The sequence below is a fragment of the Mesoplodon densirostris genome, chromosome 18, assembly GCF_025265405.1.
Source record: "Mesoplodon densirostris isolate mMesDen1 chromosome 18, mMesDen1 primary haplotype, whole genome shotgun sequence".
Classification (NCBI taxonomy): domain Eukaryota; kingdom Metazoa; phylum Chordata; class Mammalia; order Artiodactyla; family Ziphiidae; genus Mesoplodon; species Mesoplodon densirostris.
Window position 1 is genome coordinate 32,694,923 of NC_082678.1, and position 15,468 is coordinate 32,710,390.

Sequence of the window (15,468 nt, forward strand, 5' to 3'; positions counted from 1 at the left end):
AAATGCTTACAGTCCTCGCTACAGCCTGCCGTGGTTGAGGCAGTTCTCTCCACATGGGAAACCTTGCATACAGAAGTTCATTCGTGGAAGAGACCAAAGAGTACACAGTGGGAGGAATGCTGCTTGTGTTCCACCTGCAACTAAAGCAGAGTTCTTTGGTAAAACTGCCGTGTTTTGGAAGAGGAATTGCTTACAGACCTCGCAGCAGCCTGCCGTGGTTGAGGCAGTTCGCTCCACGTGGGAAACCCTGCATATACATGTTCATTCGTGGAAGAGACCAAAGAGTACAAAGTGGGAGAAATGCTGCTTGTGTTCCACCGGCAACTAAAGCAGAGCTCTTGGGGTAAAACTGCCGTGTTTTGGAAGGGGAAATGCTTACAGTCCTCGCTGCAGCCTGTCGTGGTTGAGGCAGTTCGCTCCACGTTGGAATCCTTGCATATAAGAGTTCATCCGTGGAAGAGCCCAGAGAGTACACAGTGGTAGAAATGTTGCTTGTGTTCCACCGGCAACTTCAGCAGAGTTCTTCGGGTAAAACTGCGTGTTTTGCGAGAGGAAATGCTTACAGTCCTCGCTACATCCTGCCGTGGTTGAGGCAGTTCTCTCCACATGGGAAACCTTGCATATAGAAGTTCATTCGTGGAAGAGACCAAAGAGTACACACTGGGAGGAATGCTGCTTGTGTTCCACCTGCAACGAAAGCAGAGTTCTTCTGGTAAAACTGCGTGTTTTGCGAGAGGAAATGCTTACAGTCCTCGCTACAGCCTGCCGTGGTTGAGGCAGTTCGCTCCACGTGGAAACCCTGCATATAGACGTTCATTCTTGGAAGAGAACAAAGAGGACACAGTGGGAGAAATGCTGCTTGTGTTCCACCTGCAACGAAAGCAGAGTTCTTCGGGTAAAACTGCGTGTTTTGGGAGAAGAAACGCTTACAGTACTTACTAAAGCCTGCCTTGGTTGAGGCAGTTCGCTGCACGAGGGACACCCTGCAGATAGAAGATTCCTTTGGGGAAGGGCCCTTTGTGTACAGTGTGGGACAAATGCAGGTTGTGTTCTACCTGCAACAAAAGCAGAGTTCTTCGGGTAAAACTGGCGTGTTTTGGAAGAGGAAATGCTTACAGTCCTCGCTGCAGCCTGCCGTAGTTGAGGCAGTGTGCTGAACGTGGGAAACCCAGCATATACAAGTTCATTCGTGGAAGAGCCAAAGAGTACACAGTGGGAGGAATGCTGCTTGTGTTCCACCTGCAATTAAAGCAGACTTCTTCCGTTAAAACTGCGTGTTTAGGGAGAGGAAATGCTTAGAGTCCTCCTACAGCCTGCCTTGTTTGAGGCAGTTCGCTCCACGTGGGAAACCTTGCATATAAGAGTTCATCCGTGGAAGAGCCCAGAGAGTACACAGTGGTAGAAATGTTGCTTCTGTTCCACCGGCAACTAAAGCAGAGTTCTTCGGCTAAAATTGCGTGTTTTGGAAGAGGAAATGCTTACAGTCCTCGCTGCAGCCTGCCGTAGTTGAGGCAATTCGCTCCACGTGGGAAACCCTGCATATACAAGTTCATTCGTGGAAGAGACCAAAGAGTACACAGTGGGAGGAATGCTGCTTGTGTTCCACTTGCAATTAAAGCAGACTTCTTCCGTTAAATCTGCGTGTTTAGGGAGAGGAAATGCTTAGAGTCCTCGCTACGGCCTGCCTTGTTTGAGGCAGTTCGCTCCACGTGGGAATCCTTGCATATAAGAGTTCATCCGTGGAAGGGCCCAGAGAGTACACAGTGGTAGAAATGTTGCTTGTTTTCCACCGGCAACTAAAGCAGAGTTCTTCGGGTAAAACTGCGTGTTTTGGAAGAGGAAATGCTTACAATCCTCGCTACAGCCTGCCGTGGTTGAGGCAGTTCTCTCCACATGGGAAACCTTGCATATAGAAGTTCATTCGTGGAAGAGACCAAAGAGTACACAGTGGGAGAAATGCTTGTGTTCCACCGGCAACTAAAGCAGAGTTCTTTGGGTAAAACTGCCGTGTTTTGGAAGGGGAAATGCTTACAATCCTCGCTGCAGCCTGCCGCAGTTGAGGCAGTTCGCTGCTCGTGGGAAACCCTGCATATACAAGTTCATTCGGGGAAGAGACCAAAGAGTGCACAGTGGGAGGAATGCTGCTTGTGTTCCACCTGCAATTAAAGCAGACTTCTTCCGTTAAAACTGCGTGTTTAGGGAGAGGAAATGCTTACAGTCCTCGCTACAGCCTGCCTTGTTTGAGGCAGTTCGCTCCACGTGGGAAACCCTGCATATACAAGTTCATTCGTGGAAGAGACCAAAGAGTACAAAGTGGGAGAAATGCTGCTTGTGTTACACCGGCAACTATAGCAGAGTTCTTCGGGTAAAACTGCCGTGTTTTGGAAGGGGAAATGCTTACAGTCCTCGCTGCAACCAGCCTTGTTTGAGGCAGTTCGCTCCACGTGGGAAACCTTGCATATAAGAGTTCATCCGTGGAAGAGCCCAGAGAGTACACAGTGGTAGAAATGTTGCTTCTGTTCCACCGGCAACTAAAGCAGAGTTCTTCAGCTAAAATTGCGTGTTTTGGAAGAGGAAATGCTTACAGTCCTCGCTAGAGCCTGCCGTGGTTGAGGCAGTTCTCTCCACATGGGAAACCTTGCATATAGAAGTCCATTCGTGGAAGAGACCAAAGAGTACAGAGTGGGAGGAATGCTGCTTGTGTTCCAACGGCAACTAAAGCAGAGTTCTTCGGGTAAAATTGCCGTGTTTTGGAAGGGGAAATGCTTACAGTCCTCGCTACAGCCTGCCGTGGTTGAGGCAGTTCTCTCCACATGGGAAACCTTGCATACAGAAGTTCATTCGTGGAAGAGACCAAAGAGTACACAGTGGGAGGAATGCTGCTTGTGTTCCACCTGCAACTAAAGCAGAGTTCTTTGGTAAAACTGCCGTGTTTTGGAAGAGGAATTGCTTACAGACCTCGCAGCAGCCTGCCGTGGTTGAGGCAGTTCGCTCCACGTGGGAAACCCTGCATATACATGTTCATTCGTGGAAGAGACCAAAGAGTACAAAGTGGGAGAAATGCTGCTTGTGTTCCACCGGCAACTAAAGCAGAGTTCTTGGGGTAAAACTGCCGTGTTTTGGAAGGGGAAATGCTTACAGTCCTCGCTGCAGCCTGTCGTGGTTGAGGCAGTTCGCTCCACGTTGGAATCCTTGCATATAAGAGTTCATCCATGGAAGAGCCCAGAGAGTACACAGTGGTAGAAATGTTGCTTGTGTTCCACCGGCAACTTCAGCAGAGTTCTTCGGGTAAAACTGCGTGTTTTGCGAGAGGAAATGCTTACAGTCCTCGCTACATCCTGCCGTGGTTGAGGCAGTTCTCTCCACATGGGAAACCTTGCATATAGAAGTTCATTCGTGGAAGAGACCAAAGAGTACACACTGGGAGGAATGCTGCTTGTGTTCCACCTGCAACGAAAGCAGAGTTCTTCTGGTAAAACTGCGTGTTTTGCGAGAGGAAATGCTTACAGTCCTCGCTACAGCCTGCCGTGGTTGAGGCAGTTCGCTCCACGTGGAAACCCTGCATATAGACGTTCATTCTTGGAAGAGAACAAAGAGGACACAGTGGGAGAAATGCTGCTTGTGTTCCACCTGCAACGAAAACAGAGTTCTTCGGGTAAAACTGCGTGTTTTGGGAGAAGAAACGCTTACAGTACTTACTAAAGCCTGCCTTGGTTGAGGCAGTTCGCTGCACGAGGGACACCCTGCAGATAGAAGATTCCTTTGGGGAAGGGCCCTTTGTGTACAGTGTGGGACAAATGCAGGTTGTGTTCTACCTGCAACAAAAGCAGAGTTCTTCGGGTAAAACTGGCGTGTTTTGGAAGAGGAAATGCTTACAGTCCTCGCTGCAGCCTGCCGTAGTTGAGGCAGTGTGCTGAACGTGGGAAACCCAGCATATACAAGTTCATTCGTGGAAGAGCCAAAGAGTACACAGTGGGAGGAATGCTGCTTGTGTTCCACCTGCAATTAAAGCAGACTTCTTACGTTAAAACTGCGTGTTTAGGGAGAGGAAATGCTTAGAGTCCTCGCTACAGCCTGCCTTGTTTGAGGCAGTTCGCTCCACGTGGGAAACCTTGCATATAAGAGTTCATCCGTGGAAGAGCCCAGAGAGTACACAGTGGTAGAAATGTTGCTTCTGTTCCACCGGCAACTAAAGCAGAGTTCTTCGGCTAAAATTGCGTGTTTTGGAAGAGGAAATGCTTACAGTCCTCGCTGCAGCCTGCCGTAGTTGAGGCAATTCGCTCCACGTGGGAAACCCTGCATATACAAGTTCATTCGTGGAAGAGACCAAAGAGTACACAGTGGGAGGAATGCTGCTTGTGTTCCACTTGCAATTAAAGCAGACTTCTTCCGTTAAATCTGCGTGTTTAGGGAGAGGAAATGCTTAGAGTCCTCGCTACGGCCTGCCTTGTTTGAGGCAGTTCGCTCCACGTGGGAATCCTTGCATATAAGAGTTCATCCGTGGAAGGGCCCAGAGAGTACACAGTGGTAGAAATGTTGCTTGTTTTCCACCGGCAACTAAAGCAGAGTTCTTCGGGTAAAACTGCGTGTTTTGGAAGAGGAAATGCTTACAATCCTCGCTACAGCCTGCCGTGGTTGAGGCAGTTCTCTCCACATGGGAAACCTTGCATATAGAAGTTCATTCGTGGAAGAGACCAAAGAGTACACAGTGGGAGAAATGCTTGTGTTCCACCGGCAACTAAAGCAGAGTTCTTTGGGTAAAACTGCCGTGTTTTGGAAGGGGAAATGCTTACAATCCTCGCTGCAGCCTGCCGCAGTTGAGGCAGTTCGCTGCTCGTGGGAAACCCTGCATATACAAGTTCATTCGGGGAAGAGACCAAAGAGTGCACAGTGGGAGGAATGCTGCTTGTGTTCCACCTGCAATTAAAGCAGACTTCTTCCGTTAAAACTGCGTGTTTAGGGAGAGGAAATGCTTACAGTCCTCGCTACAGCCTGCCTTGTTTGAGGCAGTTCGCTCCACGTGGGAAACCCTGCATATACAAGTTCATTCGTGGAAGAGACCAAAGAGTACAAAGTGGGAGAAATGCTGCTTGTGTTACACCGGCAACTATAGCAGAGTTCTTCGGGTAAAACTGCCGTGTTTTGGAAGGGGAAATGCTTACAGTCCTCGCTGCAACCAGCCTTGTTTGAGGCAGTTCGCTCCACGTGGGAAACCTTGCATATAAGAGTTCATCCGTGGAAGAGCCCAGAGAGTACACAGTGGTAGAAATGTTGCTTCTGTTCCACCGGCAACTAAAGCAGAGTTCTTCAGCTAAAATTGCGTGTTTTGGAAGAGGAAATGCTTACAGTCCTCGCTACAGCCTGCCGTGGTTGAGGCAGTTCTCTCCACATGGGAAACCTTGCATATAGAAGTCCATTCGTGGAAGAGACCAAAGAGTACAGAGTGGGAGGAATGCTGCTTGTGTTCCAACGGCAACTAAAGCAGAGTTCTTTGGGTAAAATTGCCGTGTTTTGGAAGGGGAAATGCTTACAGTCCTCGCTACAGCCTGCCGTGGTTGAGGCAGTTCTCTCCACATGGGAAACCTTGCATACAGAAGTTCATTCGTGGAAGAGACCAAAGAGTACACAGTGGGAGGAATGCTGCTTGTGTTCCACCTGCAACTAAAGCAGAGTTCTTTGGTAAAACTGCCGTGTTTTGGAAGAGGAATTGCTTACAGACCTCGCAGCAGCCTGCCGTGGTTGAGGCAGTTCGCTCCACGTGGGAAACCCTGCATATACATGTTCATTCGTGGAAGAGACCAAAGAGTACAAAGTGGGAGAAATGCTGCTTGTGTTCCACCGGCAACTAAAGCAGAGTTCTTGGGGTAAAACTGCCGTGTTTTGGAAGGGGAAATGCTTACAGTCCTCGCTGCAGCCTGTCGTGGTTGAGGCAGTTCGCTCCACGTTGGAATCCTTGCATATAAGAGTTCATCCGTGGAAGAGCCCAGAGAGTACACAGTGGTAGAAATGTTGCTTGTGTTCCACCGGCAACTTCAGCAGAGTTCTTCGGGTAAAACTGTGTGTTTTGCGAGAGGAAATGCTTACAGTCCTCGCTACATCCTGCCGTGGTTGAGGCAGTTCTCTCCACATGGGAAACCTTGCATATAGAAGTTCATTCGTGGAAGAGACCAAAGAGTACACACTGGGAGGAATGCTGCTTGTGTTCCACCTGCAACGAAAGCAGAGTTCTTCTGGTAAAACTGCGTGTTTTGCGAGAGGAAATGCTTACAGTCCTCGCTACAGCCTGCCGTGGTTGAGGCAGTTCGCTCCACGTGGAAACCCTGCATATAGACGTTCATTCTTGGAAGAGAACAAAGAGGACACAGTGGGAGAAATGCTGCTTGTGTTCCACCTGCAACGAAAGCAGAGTTCTTCGGGTAAAACTGCGTGTTTTGGGAGAAGAAACGCTTACAGTACTTACTAAAGCCTGCCTTGGTTGAGGCAGTTCGCTGCACGAGGGACACCCTGCAGATAGAAGATTCCTTTGGGGAAGGGACCTTTGTGTACAGTGTGGGACAAATGCAGGTTGTGTTCTACCTGCAACAAAAGCAGAGTTCTTCGGGTAAAACTGGCGTGTTTTGGAAGAGGAAATGCTTACAGTCCTCGCTGCAGCCTGCCGTAGTTGAGGCAGTGTGCTGAACGAGGGAAACCCAGCATATACAAGTTCATTCGTGGAAGAGCCAAAGAGTACACAGTGGGAGGAATGCTGCTTGTGTTCCACCTGCAATTAAAGCAGACTTCTTCCGTTAAAACTGCGTGTTTAGGGAGAGGAAATGCTTAGAGTCCTCGCTACAGCCTGCCTTGTTTGAGGCAGTTCGCTCCACGTGGGAAACCTTGCATATAAGAGTTCATCCGTGGAAGAGCCCAGAGAGTACACAGTGGTAGAAATGTTGCTTCTGTTCCACCGGCAACTAAAGCAGAGTTCTTCGGCTAAAATTGCGTGTTTTGGAAGAGGAAATGCTTACAGTCCTCGCTGCAGCCTGCCGTAGTTGAGGCAATTCGCTCCACGTGGGAAACCCTGCATATACAAGTTCATTCGTGGAAGAGACCAAAGAGTACACAGTGGGAGGAATGCTGCTTGTGTTCCACTTGCAATTAAAGCAGACTTCTTCCGTTAAATCTGCGTGTTTAGGGAGAGGAAATGCTTAGAGTCCTCGCTACGGCCTGCCTTGTTTGAGGCAGTTCGCTCCACGTGGGAATCCTTGCATATAAGAGTTCATCCGTGGAAGGGCCCAGAGAGTACACAGTGGTAGAAATGTTGCTTGTTTTCCACCGGCAACTAAAGCAGAGTTCTTCGGGTAAAACTGCGTGTTTTGGAAGAGGAAATGCTTACAATCCTCGCTACAGCCTGCCGTGGTTGAGGCAGTTCTCTCCACATGGGAAACCTTGCATATAGAAGTTCATTCGTGGAAGAGACCAAAGAGTACACAGTGGGAGAAATGCTTGTGTTCCACCGGCAACTAAAGCAGAGTTCTTTGGGTAAAACTGCCGTGTTTTGGAAGGGGAAATGCTTACAATCCTCGCTGCAGCCTGCCGCAGTTGAGGCAGTTCGCTGCTCGTGGGAAACCCTGCATATACAAGTTCATTCGGGGAAGAGACCAAAGAGTGCACAGTGGGAGGAATGCTGCTTGTGTTCCACCTGCAATTAAAGCAGACTTCTTCCGTTAAAACTGCGTGTTTAGGGAGAGGAAATGCTTACAGTCCTCGCTACAGCCTGCCTTGTTTGAGGCAGTTCGCTCCACGTGGGAAACCCTGCATATACAAGTTCATTCGTGGAAGAGACCAAAGAGTACAAAGTGGGAGAAATGCTGCTTGTGTTACACCGGCAACTATAGCAGAGTTCTTCGGGTAAAACTGCCGTGTTTTGGAAGGGGAAATGCTTACAGTCCTCGCTGCAACCAGCCTTGTTTGAGGCAGTTCGCTCCACGTGGGAAACCTTGCATATAAGAGTTCATCCGTGGAAGAGCCCAGAGAGTACACAGTGGTAGAAATGTTGCTTCTGTTCCACCGGCAACTAAAGCAGAGTTCTTCGGCTAAAATTGCGTGTTTTGGAAGAGGAAATGCTTACAGTCCTCGCTACAGCCTGCCGTGGTTGAGGCAGTTCTCTCCACATGGGAAACCTTGCATATAGAAGTCCATTCGTGGAAGAGACCAAAGAGTACAGAGTGGGAGGAATGCTGCTTGTGTTCCAACGGCAACTAAAGCAGAGTTCTTCGGGTAAAATTGCCGTGTTTTGGAAGGGGAAATGCTTACAGTCCTCGCTACAGCCTGCCGTGGTTGAGGCAGTTCTCTCCACATGGGAAACCTTGCATACAGAAGTTCATTCGTGGAAGAGACCAAAGAGTACACAGTGGGAGGAATGCTGCTTGTGTTCCACCTGCAACTAAAGCAGAGTTCTTTGGTAAAACTGCCGTGTTTTGGAAGAGGAATTGCTTACAGACCTCGCAGCAGCCTGCCGTGGTTGAGGCAGTTCGCTCCACGTGGGAAACCCTGCATATACATGTTCATTCGTGGAAGAGACCAAAGAGTACAAAGTGGGAGAAATGCTGCTTGTGTTCCACCGGCAACTAAAGCAGAGTTCTTGGGGTAAAACTGCCGTGTTTTGGAAGGGGAAATGCTTACAGTCCTCGCTGCAGCCTGTCGTGGTTGAGGCAGTTCGCTCCACGTTGGAATCCTTGCATATAAGAGTTCATCCGTGGAAGAGCCCAGAGAGTACACAGTGGTAGAAATGTTGCTTGTGTTCCACCGGCAACTTCAGCAGAGTTCTTCGGGTAAAACTGCGTGTTTTGCGAGAGGAAATGCTTACAGTCCTCGCTACATCCTGCCGTGGTTGAGGCAGTTCTCTCCACATGGGAAACCTTGCATATAGAAGTTCATTCGTGGAAGAGACCAAAGAGTACACACTGGGAGGAATGCTGCTTGTGTTCCACCTGCAACGAAAGCAGAGTTCTTCTGGTAAAACTGCGTGTTTTGCGAGAGGAAATGCTTACAGTCCTCGCTACAGCCTGCCGTGGTTGAGGCAGTTCGCTCCACGTGGAAACCCTGCATATAGACGTTCATTCTTGGAAGAGAACAAAGAGGACACAGTGGGAGAAATGCTGCTTGTGTTCCACCTGCAACGAAAGCAGAGTTCTTCGGGTAAAACTGCGTGTTTTGGGAGAAGAAACGCTTACAGTACTTACTAAAGCCTGCCTTGGTTGAGGCAGTTCGCTGCACGAGGGACACCCTGCAGATAGAAGATTCCTTTGGGGAAGGGCCCTTTGTGTACAGTGTGGGACAAATGCAGGTTGTGTTCTACCTGCAACAAAAGCAGAGTTCTTCGGGTAAAACTGGCGTGTTTTGGAAGAGGAAATGCTTACAGTCCTCGCTGCAGCCTGCCGTAGTTGAGGCAGTGTGCTGAACGTGGGAAACCCAGCATATACAAGTTCATTCGTGGAAGAGCCAAAGAGTACACAGTGGGAGGAATGCTGCTTGTGTTCCACCTGCAATGAAAGCAGACTTCTTACGTTAAAACTGCGTGTTTAGGGAGAGGAAATGCTTACAGTCCTCGCTACAGCCTGCCTTGTTTGAGGCAGTTCGCTCCACGTGGGAAACCTTGCATATAAGAGTTCATCCGTGGAAGAGCCCAGAGAGTACACAGTGGTAGAAATGTTGCTTCTGTTCCACCGGCAACTAAAGCAGAGTTCTTCGGCTAAAATTGCGTGTTTTGGAAGAGGAAATGCTTACAGTCCTCGCTGCAGCCTGCCGTAGTTGAGGCAATTCACTCCACGTGGGAAACCCTGCATATACAAGTTCATTCGTGGAAGAGACCAAAGAGTACACAGTGGGAGGAATGCTGCTTGTGTTCCACTTGCAATTAAAGCAGACTTCTTCCGTTAAATCTGCGTGTTTAGGGAGAGGAAATGCTTAGAGTCCTCGCTACGGCCTGCCTTGTTTGAGGCAGTTCGCTCCACGTGGGAATCCTTGCATATAAGAGTTCATCCGTGGAAGGGCCCAGAGAGTACACAGTGGTAGAAATGTTGCTTGTTTTCCACCGGCAACTAAAGCAGAGTTCTTCGGGTAAAACTGCGTGTTTTGGAAGAGGAAATGCTTACAATCCTCGCTACAGCCTGCCGTGGTTGAGGCAGTTCTCTCCACATGGGAAACCTTGCATATAGAAGTTCATTCGTGGAAGAGACCAAAGAGTACACAGTGGGAGAAATGCTTGTGTTCCACCGGCAACTAAAGCAGAGTTCTTTGGGTAAAACTGCCATGTTTTGGAAGGGGAAATGCTTACAATCCTCGCTGCAGCCTGCCGCAGTTGAGGCAGTTCGCTGCTCGTGGGAAACCCTGCATATACAAGTTCATTCGGGGAAGAGACCAAAGAGTGCACAGTGGGAGGAATGCTGCTTGTGTTCCACCTGCAATTAAAGCAGACTTCTTCCGTTAAAACTGCGTGTTTAGGGAGAGGAAATGCTTACAGTCCTCGCTACAGCCTGCCTTGTTTGAGGCAGTTCGCTCCACGTGGGAAACCCTGCATATACAAGTTCATTCGTGGAAGAGACCAAAGAGTACAAAGTGGGAGAAATGCTGCTTGTGTTACACCGGCAACTATAGCAGAGTTCTTCGGGTAAAACTGCCGTGTTTTGGAAGGGGAAATGCTTACAGTCCTCGCTGCAACCAGCCTTGTTTGAGGCAGTTCGCTCGACGTGGTAAACCTTGCATATAAGAGTTCATCCGTGGAAGAGCCCAGAGAGTACACAGTGGTAGAAATGTTGCTTCTGTTCCACCGGCAACTAAAGCAGAGTTCTTCGGCTAAAATTGCGTGTTTTGGAAGAGGAAATGCTTACAGTCCTCGCTACAGCCTGCCGTGGTTGAGGCAGTTCTCTCCACATGGGAAACCTTGCATATAGAAGTCCATTCATGGAAGAGACCAAAGAGTACAGAGTGGGAGGAATGCTGCTTGTGTTCCAAAGGCAACTAAAGCAGAGTTCTTCGGGTAAAATTGCCGTGTTTTGGAAGGGGAAATGCTTACAGTCCTCGCTACAGCCTGCCGTGGTTGAGGCAGTTCTCTCCACATGGGAAACCTTGCATACAGAAGTTCATTCGTGGAAGAGACCAAAGAGTACACAGTGGGAGGAATGCTGCTTGTGTTCCACCTGCAACTAAAGCAGAGTTCTTTGGTAAAACTGCCGTGTTTTGGAAGAGGAATTGCTTACAGACCTCGCAGCAGCCTGCCGTGGTTGAGGCAGTTCGCTCCACGTGGGAAACCCTGCATATACATGTTCATTCGTGGAAGAGACCAAAGAGTACAAAGTGGGAGAAATGCTGCTTGTGTTCCACCGGCAACTAAAGCAGAGCTCTTGGGGTAAAACTGCCGTGTTTTGGAAGGGGAAATGCTTACAGTCCTCGCTGCAGCCTGTCGTGGTTGAGGCAGTTCGCTCCACGTTGGAATCCTTGCATATAAGAGTTCATCCGTGGAAGAGCCCAGAGAGTACACAGTGGTAGAAATGTTGCTTGTGTTCCACCGGCAACTTCAGCAGAGTTCTTCGGGTAAAACTGCGTGTTTTGCGAGAGGAAATGCTTACAGTCCTCGCTACATCCTGCCGTGGTTGAGGCAGTTCTCTCCACATGGGAAACCTTGCATATAGAAGTTCATTCGTGGAAGAGACCAAAGAGTACACACTGGGAGGAATGCTGCTTGTGTTCCACCTGCAACGAAAGCAGAGTTCTTCTGGTAAAACTGCGTGTTTTGCGAGAGGAAATGCTTACAGTCCTCGCTACAGCCTGCCGTGGTTGAGGCAGTTCGCTCCACGTGGAAACCCTGCATATAGACGTTCATTCTTGGAAGAGAACAAAGAGGACACAGTGGGAGAAATGCTGCTTGTGTTCCACCTGCAACGAAAGCAGAGTTCTTCGGGTAAAACTGCGTGTTTTGGGAGAAGAAACGCTTACAGTACTTACTAAAGCCTGCCTTGGTTGAGGCAGTTCGCTGCACGAGGGACACCCTGCAGATAGAAGATTCCTTTGGGGAAGGGCCCTTTGTGTACAGTGTGGGACAAATGCAGGTTGTGTTCTACCTGCAACAAAAGCAGAGTTCTTCGGGTAAAACTGGCGTGTTTTGGAAGAGGAAATGCTTACAGTCCTCGCTGCAGCCTGCCGTAGTTGAGGCAGTGTGCTGAACGTGGGAAACCCAGCATACACAAGTTCATTCGTGGAAGAGCCAAAGAGTACACAGTGGGAGGAATGCTGCTTGTGTTCCACCTGAAATTAAAGCAGACTTCTTCCGTTAAAACTGCGTGTTTAGGGAGAGGAAATGCTTACAGTCCTCGCTACAGCCTGCCTTGTTTGAGGCAGTTCGCTCCACGTGGGAAACCTTGCATATAAGAGTTCATCCGTGGAAGAGCCCAGAGAGTACACAGTGGTAGAAATGTTGCTTCTGTTCCACCGGCAACTAAAGCAGAGTTCTTCGGCTAAAATTGCGTGTTTTGGAAGAGGAAATGCTTACAGTCCTCGCTGCAGCCTGCCGTAGTTGAGGCAATTCGCTCCACGTGGGAAACCCTGCATATACAAGTTCATTCGTGGAAGAGACCAAAGAGTACACAGTGGGAGGAATGCTGCTTGTGTTCCACTTGCAATTAAAGCAGACTTCTTCCGTTAAATCTGCGTGTTTAGGGAGAGGAAATGCTTAGAGTCCTCGCTACGGCCTGCCTTGTTTGAGGCAGTTCGCTCCACGTGGGAATCCTTGCATATAAGAGTTCATCCGTGGAAGGGCCCAGAGAGTACACAGTGGTAGAAATGTTGCTTGTTTTCCACCGGCAACTAAAGCAGAGTTCTTCGGGTAAAACTGCGTGTTTTGGAAGAGGAAATGCTTACAATCCTCGCTACAGCCTGCCGTGGTTGAGGCAGTTCTCTCCACATGGGAAACCTTGCATATAGAAGTTCATTCGTGGAAGAGACCAAAGAGTACACAGTGGGAGAAATGCTTGTGTTCCACCGGCAACTAAAGCAGAGTTCTTTGGGTAAAACTGCCGTGTTTTGGAAGGGGAAATGCTTACAATCCTCGCTGCAGCCTGCCGCAGTTGAGGCAGTTCGCTGCTCGTGCGAAACCCTGCATATACAAGTTCATTCGTGGAAGAGACCAAAGAGTGCACAGTGGGAGGAATGCTGCTTGTGTTCCACCTGCAATTAAAGCAGACTTCTTCCGTTAAAACTGCGTGTTTAGGGAGAGGAAATGCTTACAGTCCTCGCTACAGCCTGCCTTGTTTGAGGCAGTTCGCTCCACGTGGGAAACCCTGCATATAGAAGTTCATTCGTGGAAGAGACCAAAGAGTACAAAGTGGGAGAAATGCTGCTTGTGTTACACCGGCAACTATAGCAGAGTTCTTCGGGTAAAACTGCCGTGTTTTGGAAGGGGAAATGCTTACAGTCCTCGCTGCAGCCTGCCGTAGTTGAGGCAGTTCGCTCGACGTGGTAAACGTTGCATATAAGAGTTCATCCGTGGAAGAGCCAGAGAATACACAGTGGTAGAAATGTTGCTTGTGTTCCACCGGCAACTAAAGCAGAGTTCTTCGGGTAAAACTGCGTGTTTTGCGAGAGGAAATGCTTACAGTCCTCGCTACAGCCTGCCGTGGTTGAGGCAGTTCTCTCCACATGGGAAACCTTGCATATAGAAGTCCATTCGTGGAAGAGACCAAAGAGTACAGAGTGGGAGGAATGCTGCTTGTGTTCCAATGGCAACTAAAGCAGAGTTCTTCGGGTAAAACTGCCGTGTTTTGGAATGGCAAGTGCTTACAGTCCTCGCTACAGCCTGCCGTGGTTGAGGCAGTTCTCTCCACATGGGAAACCTTGCATACAGAAGTTCATTCGTGGAAGAGACCAAAGAGTACACAGTGGGAGGAATGCTGCTTGTGTTCCACCTGCAACTAAAGCAGAGTTCTTTGATAAAACTGCCATGTTTTGGAAGAGGATTTGCTTACAGACCTCGCAGCAGCCTGCCGTGGTTGAGGCAGTTCGCTCCACGTGGGAAACCCTGCATATACATGTTCATTCGTGGAAGAGACCAAAGAGTACAAAGTGGGAGAAATGCTGCTTGTGTTCCACCGGCAACTAAAGCAGAGTTCTTGGGTAAAACTGCCGTGTTTTGGAAGGGGAAATGCTTACAGTCCTCGCTGCAGCCTGTCGTGGTTGACGCAGTTCGCTCCACGTTGGAAACCTTGCATATAAGAGTTCATCCGTGGAAGAGCCCAGAGAGTACACAGTGGTAGAAATGTTGCTTGTGTTCCACCGGCAACTTAAGCAGAGTTCTTCGGGTAAAACTGCGTGTTTTGCAAGAGGAAATGCTTACAGTCCTCGCTACATCCTGCCGTGGTTGAGGCAGTTCTCTCCACATGGGAAACCTTGCATATAGAAGTTCATTCGTGGAAGAGACCAAAGAGTACACAGTGGGAGGAATGCTGCTTGTGTTCCACCTGCAACGAAAGCAGAGTTCTTCTGGTAAAACTGCGTGTTTTGCGAGAGGAAATGCTTACAGTCCTCGCTACAGCCTGCCGTGGTTGAGGCAGTTCGCTCCACGTGGAAACCCTGCATATAGACGTTCATTCTTGGAAGAGAACAAAGAGGACACAGTGGGAGAAATGCTGCTTGTGTTCCACCTGCAACGAAAGCAGAGTTCTTCGGGTAAAACTGCGTGTTTTGGGAGAAGAAACGCTTACAGTACTTACTAAAGCCTGCCTTGGTTGAGGCAGTTCGCTGCACGAGGGACACCCTGCAGATAGAAGATTCCTTTGGGGAAGGGCCCTTTGTGTACAGTGTGGGACAAATGCAGGTTGTGTTCTACCTGCAACAAAAGCAGAGTTCTTCGGGTAAAACTGGCGTGTTTTGGAAGAGGAAATGCTTACAATCCTCGCTGCAACCAGCCTTGATTGAGGCAGTTCTCTCCACATGGGAAACCCTGCATATACAAGTTCATTCGGGGAAGAGACCAAAGAGTGCACAGTGGGAGGAATGCTGCTTGTGTTCCACCTGCAATTAAAGCAGACTTCTTCCGTTAAAACTGCGTGTTTAGGGAGAGGAAATGCTTACAGTCCTCGCTACAGCCTGCCTTGTTTGAGGCAGTTCGCTCCACGTGGGAAACCCTGCATATACAAGTTCATTCGTGGAAGAGACCAAAGAGTACAAAGTGGGAGAAATGCTGCTTGTGTTACACCGGCAACTATAGCAGAGTTCTTCGGGTAAAACTGCCGTGTTTTGGAAGGGGAAATGCTTACAGTCCTCGCTGCAACCAGCCTTGTTTGAGGCAGTTCGCTCCACGTGGGAAACCTTGCATATAAGAGTTCATCCGTGGAAGAGCCCAGAGAGTACACAGTGGTAGAAATGTTGCTTCTGTTCCACCGGCAACTAAAGCAGAGTTCTTCGGCTAAAATTGCGTGTTTTGGAAGAGGAAATGCT